This window comes from Triturus cristatus, chromosome 3_2 (assembly GCF_964204655.1).
Source record: "Triturus cristatus chromosome 3_2, aTriCri1.1, whole genome shotgun sequence".
Classification (NCBI taxonomy): Eukaryota; Metazoa; Chordata; class Amphibia; order Caudata; family Salamandridae; genus Triturus; species Triturus cristatus.
In genome coordinates, this window is record NC_140584.1 from 714,806,637 (window position 1) to 714,814,739 (window position 8,103).

The 8,103-nt window shown below is 42.8% G+C and overlaps 1 pseudogene; it reads left to right on the plus strand.

Annotated features, from left to right (window-relative positions):
• The first annotated feature begins 2,278 nt into the window (after positions 1-2,278).
• On the plus strand, positions 2,279-3,547 carry LOC146858010 (F-actin-capping protein subunit beta pseudogene; annotated as a pseudogene).
• The last annotated feature ends 4,556 nt before the right edge of the window (positions 3,548-8,103 follow it).

Genomic DNA, 8,103 nt, shown 5'->3' on the forward strand with positions numbered 1-8,103 from the left:
TCCTATAGAAGCTACTTTTCTCCCTCTGTTGGTTTTATCAGTAACAAAAACTGATAATAAGAGCCTTAACGAATCAGGAATATATCTTACATTATAGTCAACACTACTCATGTTTTCAATGGGTGGATATGTTTCTGGTTCTAAAGGGATGTCTTTAATATAATTTCTTATTATTTCAGCAGCTGCCATAAGGAGATTGTTTTGATCCTCTTCAACATCTTCATGGCTATGACTGTGGTACTCTTGCAATACATGAGCAGCTGTACTTTTAAAAGTAACAACATCAGCAGTCCTTGCAACTGTTCCTATGAAGATTTCATCTTCAAAATGCTCTTTGAGTTTTTGTTTCATATACTTCGAACTGTATGGTTCGCTATCTTCTGGCAGTAATTCTCGCATTTTATTAACACGTTCTTTAACAGTAGTTTGTTCTTCATCATTTGCCTCCATGTTTTTAACTACTTGAAGAAAAGTTTCCTGGTGAACTGAGTCCTCTGGTCGACCTGAAGATATTGGAGGGTTATCAGTAAACTGCCCGGGAATGAATTTCCCAGTACAAAAATTGACGTAACACTGTTTGTGGTAGCATGCATCTACAGCATGTAAATCAGACACATTTTGGATACGTCTCTTAACTTTGTCTGCCCATTCATCATTGCGTTTGTTGCATTTTTGTAAAACTGATGACTTGAATTCAACTGTTCGTGCATTAAACCACACATTTTTTTCCTCTTCCTGAAGTATAAACTTAACTCAGTACCACAGAAAAAACAATTTTTTCTAAAATCAAACGGGGTTTCACACGACCGTAGAACACGAGAAGTTGTGGGATCTGATGCTTTCTCCTGGAACAGAGTTTTCAAGTTAACAAAATACGCTCTACATTTCTTGTGAACTGTCTGCCCAACACAAACGTGCAACTTAGATATTTTTCTCTCCTTGCATGTTTTTTGAATTCCAGTCACTCCTCTTTCAGTCAGTACAGATACATCGTCATCCTCTTGAAACACCACATCACAAATGAAACACTTTTCTACGTCCCTTTTCACTGTATCTCACAGAAACTCGCAAGAACCTGTAACACATTAAAGAAACATTTTTGATTAACAAAAAAAAACAATAACAATAAAGTTACAAAACAAAACACAAACAATAGCAAACTTTTTATTTCAAAAGTTAATTGTAATATTTACGTTCCTTCACACTTTGTCATATATGTCAATGAAACAATTATACAAACTTTGTCTATCTGACATATTCCGCGATTATTTGATATTATGGTCATCAGAAACAATTTTTGATGTTATTTTTTACTTTCCCATCCCTAAAAACATATAAAATGATACCACACATGGGCATATAAACAGTTATACCCTATATCTCAAATAATGGGCAGCCATTTTGAAAAATCCGCCATATTGGATTAACGCGTCATGATAGAGTGGTAGACTTTTCACCATCGTTTTCTATGGAAAAATTTCAATAACAATCCACTCACAGGAATTGTATTGCAATTAGTTCTAGGTTCCGCAACAAATTGACAAGTCTATAAAGAACGATGATGGATTCAATCCAGATCTGTGACAGGGGGTGAGTGTCTGAAAAGCTTATGTGCTTCTTCCATCATCTCCTTGTGTTTTCTTGAATCTAAAATTCTGCCATACACACCGTTAATGTGCTGAAGTACCTACCCCTGCAGACCCTGACAGTGTACCAAACCAACAAACAATGATTTCCATTTTCCGCATAGGTGAATGGATAAGAACAGTGCAATTGGCGGGTGTTCCACGATACATGACTTCTCCACCTCAGTGACACTGAGAATGCCCGTGTGTGTGTGTGTATGTGTGTGTGTGTATATATATATATATATGTATATATATATATATATATATTAAAAAAACAAAGGTTACAGGAAAGTTATAGTTAGGCTGATATTTCGATCATACAAAACCAGACAAATTCTGCAGTTATTGTTACATGAGCTAACTTTAGCTCACGTCCCCGTAATGCACTGCCAATTACCTCGCATATTACATCACTCATGACATGGTCATCGACATCACTCACGACATCAATGATGACGTCTGAAATGACATCACTTAAATTTGCGATGACGTTAGTGGTTGTGAATACTGCTTGTTTTTTCCACAAAGTGTTAAATACATATATAGACATGTTTTACATAAAGTCTGCGTCTAGCTGTTTAGTAAAATATTCATTTAACTTTCTGCTTTGTATGCACCTGTCAAAAAAACTACATCTAAAATGAGGAGGTAGAGACCGGAGGAGAGAACAAGCTGCAATTATGAGTGATCAGCAACTGGACTGTGTCTTGGATCTGATGAGGCGTCTGCCTCCACAGCAGATCGAGAAAAAACCTCAGTGACCTCATTGATTTGGTTCCCAGCCTCTGTGAAGATCTTCTCTCCTCCGTGGACCAGCCTTTGAAGATTGCCAGAGATAAAGTGGTGGGGAAGGACTACCTTTTGTGTGATTACAACAGAGATGGCGACTCATACAGATCCCCTTGGAGCAACAAGTATGATCCACCCCTGGAAGATGGAGCAATGCCCTCTGCTCGCCTGCGCAAACTGGAAGTGGAAGCCAACAATGCCTTTGATCAGTACAGATCCTTGTACTTTGAAGGCGGATTGTCCTCTGTGTATCTCTGGGACTTGGAGCATGGTTTTGCTTGGGTGATACTCATTAAGAAAGCTGGCGATGGATCTAAGAAGATAAAGGGCTGCTGGGACACCATCCACGTCGTAGAGGTGCAGGAGGAGTCCAGTGGTCGCACAGCTCATTATAAGCTGACCTCTACAGTGATGATCTGGCTGCAGACTAACAAGATGGGCTCAGGAACTATGAACCTAGGAGGCAGCCTCACCCGACAAATGGAGAAGGATGAAACTGTGAGCGATTCCTCCCCACACATCGCCAACATTGGACAACTCGTGGAAGATATGGAGAATAAGATCAAGAGCACACTGAATGAGATCTACTTTGGGAAAACCAAGGACATAGTGAATGGACTTAGGTCTGTGCAGACGTTTGCAGATAAATCCAAACAGAGTCTCTTAAGAATGACTTGGTGAAGGCTTTGAAGAAAAAGCAGCAAAGTTAAACCCCTTGATCGGCTTTCATACTTGATGTGCACTCGTTCCCTTCTGTTGCAGGAAAAGTCCTGTCTCCCTGCCACCCTCTTTCCATATGTGGTTTTGTTGTCTTGTCAGCATTCTGCATCAGATAATGTCTATTAAATGCCATGAATGACGCTCTTGCGCTTTGCCGCTGGAGTCTTTTCCGTTGCATCCACGGGCCTGGAGTGTACAGCCATTATGAAGAACATGGTGTGGTGGGAGGAGAAGAGACTTTAACCCCCCCACCTTGGCATCTGGTTATGAATGAAAGGTAGAAACCTAATCAGGACTGTCAGATGTCCTCCTGGCAACCAAGTGACATTTACTTCAACCAAAGCAGCATCTAGCCCTAGATCACTTTTTATTGCCCACACTTTACATATGGGGTTCCTCTTCCACTTTACCTAGCCCCATAATACATCTAAAATGCATTTACCTTGTTTGCAGTGACACCGGATGTCACAATGAAGTCAGGAGTCACGAATACAAATGACAAAGTGTAAAACACATATATAGACATATTTTACATAAAGTGTGAGTCAAGCTCACTTGTAGCCCCTCTCCTCTAAATGATAATGGACAAATGTCTCCGGAAGAACAAGGGATGGTAACCTCACTGGAGCATTTTATACCTCTCACTATTGAGTTGTTCAACAACTATGCACAGAATGTGAGGTCCGGGTCTCCATTAGACCCCCTACCCAATAAGATCTGGAAAGAGCATGCGTCGGCTCTGTTCCCTCGGCTGTGGCAGATATGTTGCCAATCTTTGGAGGAAGGGGTGGTGCCTGAAACCTGGAAGCTGGCAGTAGTTAGACCACTGCTAAAGAAGCCCTCTCTGGACCCAGGAGATCCTGCTAGTTTCAGACCCATCTCTCTGCTGCCTTTTCCTATAAAGATTATTGAAAAGGTAGTGAGCAGATCTCTCTCTGGGTATCTGGAGGAGTTCCATCTCCTGGATAAGAGCCAGTTTGGCTTTAGACCAGGTCACGGAACGGAGACAGCCCTGGTCACGGTGCTGGATAACCTTCGGATGCGGGCTGACAGAGGCCTTTCGTCAGTTTTGGTCCTCTTAGACATGTCAGCCGCATTCGATACGGTAAACCACCAAATTCTGTTGAATAGGCTGGAGTATCTGGGAGTGAAGGGATGTGCCTTGAGATGGATACAATCCTATCTCACAGGGAGACAACAGGTGGTCTCTCTGCCCCCTTTTACCTCCGGTAAGACCTTGATGGAACATGGGGTTCCTCAGGGATCGGCTATCAGCCCGATCCTCTTCAACATTTATTTGCAGCCACTAATTCCTATTATCAAAGCGTATGGGATCGATCTTATTAACTACGCGGACGATACCCAACTAGTGTTCTCACTGGAGGGCAAAGGAGCTTTGAATATGGAAGATTTCCAAAAGTGTATGCGTCAGACCTCGGACTGGCTCAGGGCTAACTCACTGCAATTCAACGGAGGCAAAACTGAGGTGCTCTACTGCCCCCCAGCGGGAGTAAGAGACTTGCCTTTTGAGTTCAGAATGGCCCCAGATGGGGAACCCACTGTTCCAGTGACAACGGTGCGGAATCTGGGGGTCATGTTTGACAATGATCTACAGATGGCCACTCAAGCTAAAAAAACAGTGGGAGTGTGCTGTGCTCTCATGAAAGCCCTACGGAAGATTCTACCTCTCCTGCCTGTGGAGAAAAGACCTGTGGTGGTTCGTAGTATCATCTTTAGTAGGCTGGACTACTGCAACTCTCTGTATCTAGGAGCTCCTCTTTACATCTATCAGAGTTTGCAGAGGGTCCAGTCTATGGCAGCCAAACTGGCGCTGAATACGAAACGTGGCTCCTCAACCACGCTGGCGCTTCAAGAACTTCATTGGCTTCCCATGGTGGAAAGGGCTAAATTTAAATCCCTGTGCATTGCCTACAGAGCAGCACACTGTCTTGGCCCTACCACTCTACAGGAGAAAATATCCTGGTACAAGCCTCAAAGGACTCTCCGTTCATCAAATGCCTTCTTGCTAAACACTGGTAGGATCAAGAAGGCCAGGATGGGAGGTAGGGCCTTTAGTATAGTGGCTCCGCGACTTTGGAATGAACTCCCCCTGAATATTAGACAGGCTAACTCCTTGATGGATTTCAGGCGAAGTTTGAAGACCTGGCTCTTTCCCAGGGGAGGGCATATGGCCTCCTAATCTCCCATTTCCTTGATCGGTATCCGCCTTCTATCTTCCTTTGTTCCTTCTGTTACTGCTGCTACACACTTTGTTAGTTCAGAAGTTTTTCTCCATCACAGTCTGAGCGCCAAGATACCCGTTGGGTGATAGTTGCGCGGTATAAGTTCAATTACAAATACAAAGACAAATACAAATACAAGCTGTTTAGTAACATATTAGTTTAACTTTATTTTAATAACACATTTGTAAAAAATAACAGTTTAACAGTAGCTCATAACTACCAAATAGTTTTTGCGATGATGCCGGGCGCCGCGATGACATCAGTAGCATCAAACACCGCAAAATGACAAAACAATAGCATACATTCAATGGCCACCACCACATACAAAACTTTTAACTGCAAAATAGATTATAACCGACATACAAAAAATATGAATATCTAAAATACTCTATAATAGCATTTATAACTCCATTAATATCTCTATAACATAATGTTTAGCTCTTTCAGTGGTATCTGTGACTGCATAGATCACTATATCAGTAAGTCTCTTATTTACTGCATATGATATCCATGGACATGTGAGACGGTGCATCAGTCTATCAATGGTTATGTAACGAACCGGGTGACTGTCTCAGTGCATCTATGAGTGGGTGCACCAGTGTCTCAATTGATCTGTGATTGGTTGCATGCGTCTCTAAGTCAATCTGTGAGTAGGTGCATGAGTGCCTTTGTGCATTTGTAAGTAAGCGTATGACTGCCTGACTGGATCTGTGAGTAGATACATGAGTGTCTAAGTGGGTGTGTAAGTGTGTGAATGAGTGGGAGCATGAATGTCTGAGTGGGTCCGTGAGTGCATGAGTCTCTCAGTGGTTCAATGAATAGGAGTGTGCATGTCTAAGTGGGACTGTGAGTGGGTGTGCGAATCTGAGTGTATGAGTCGCTGGGTCCATAAGTATCTGAGTGGGTCTGTGAATGGGTGTGTGAGTGACTATTTGGGTGTGTGAGTGTCTGAGTGGGTCTGTGCATGGGTGTGTGAGTGTCTGGGTGGATCTGTGAGTGGGTGCATGAGTGTCTCAATGGGTCTGTGAGTGAGAGCATAAGTCCCTGAAAGGGGGAGTGAATGGGTACATACATGAGTGTCTGAGTGGGTCTGTGACTGGGAGGGTGAGTGTCTGGGAGTGGATGTGTGAGACTTGATCGGGTGAGTGAGTGGGTATGTGTATTTCTGAGTGAGTCTGTGAGGGGATGTGTAAGTCGCTGAGTGTATGAGAGGGTGACTAAGGGCATACGTCTCTAAGAGGTCTGTGACTGAGTGTGAGTGCCTGTATAGATATGTGAGTGAGTGTATGAGTGTCTGAGTGGATCTGTGACTGGGTGTCTCACTGGGTTTGTCAGTGGGTGTGAGTGTCTCAGTGGATCTGTGAGTACATATGTGAGTGTGTGAGTGGGTCTGTAAGTGGGACAAGAGTCTCTGAGTGGGTATGTAAATGGGTGTGTGACTCTGAGTGAGTCTGTAAGTAGCTGCATGAGTATCTGAGTGGGCCTGTGAGTGGGTGCATGAGTGCCCAGTGGGTCTTTGAACGGGTATAAGATTCTTTAAGTCGGTATGAGAGTGTGCGCCCAAGTCTATGAGTGGTTCTCTAAGTAGGTGTATGAGTCACTGGGTGGGTCTGTACATAGGTGTGTCACTCTCCGAGTGAGTCTGTGAGTGGGTGCATGAGTATTTGACTGGGTATATGACTGGATGTATAAGTGTGTGAGTGTGTATGTGAATGGGTGTATAAGTATCTGAGTGAGTCTGTGAGTATGTACATGAGTCTGTGACAGGAACCATCAAATGTGTACAAATATATATACATTTATTAACATTTCAACAAATATTCACGATGACGTCACGATAGTCGTGATGTCCCCATGATGCTACATGGGTGGCCGCGCTGGCAGTCACAGCGACACAGCGAATATGAAGCCTGAATAAAAAATCTATTTGGGACACATAATTTGTGATACTAAAACCCCCATTTCTAAAACATGGTGTCAGGGCACCTCCACCCCGACCTCTTATGTTAGCTTTCACAGAAATTTCAGTCCCAGGAACTGTTCCCAATTGATAAAAAGTCAGCTGCAACTTTCTGCTCAGATTGTGTAAAGCCAATCACAGCATTCCTGTGAAAACGTTGCGACTTATCCGCGACCATCCCGAAATCACCACAAAATTTCTGCGGCCAGAAATATCACTCATTTGTTTGGCTTTATTTCTCAAAAACTATTGAACGGATTTGCACCAAATAAAAAAAGCACTATCTGCCTAACAAAATGTGACTATCTGTCAAATTTGGCGTAATGCTGTTCGTAACTGTTAGACTTGGGGGTCTCTAGTTGGCACAGGTATGCACTTGTGACAAATAGGGACCCTTGCCTCTAGTCAGGGTAAGGGGGTACACTCCTAAAATAACCCCTGCTCACCCCCTTGGTAGCTTGGCATGAGCAGGCAGGCTTATCTCAGCAGCATTGTGAAAAGCATTTGTGAACACATACAGTAATCAAGTGACAACACTACAGATGGACACCACACAGGTTTTATATAAAAAATAGGTATTCTTTATATAGATTTACCACAAGACCATAAACGACAAAAATCCACAAGACTGGTATTTTAAGATGGTAGAATTTATCTTAGTTCTCTTTAGTTCTTAAATGCGACACTTTAAGTCAATGTACCTTTAGATCCGACATGCAGGGCAACAAAAGTGTTGCAACGATTTTGATGCGATGAAAGTTTG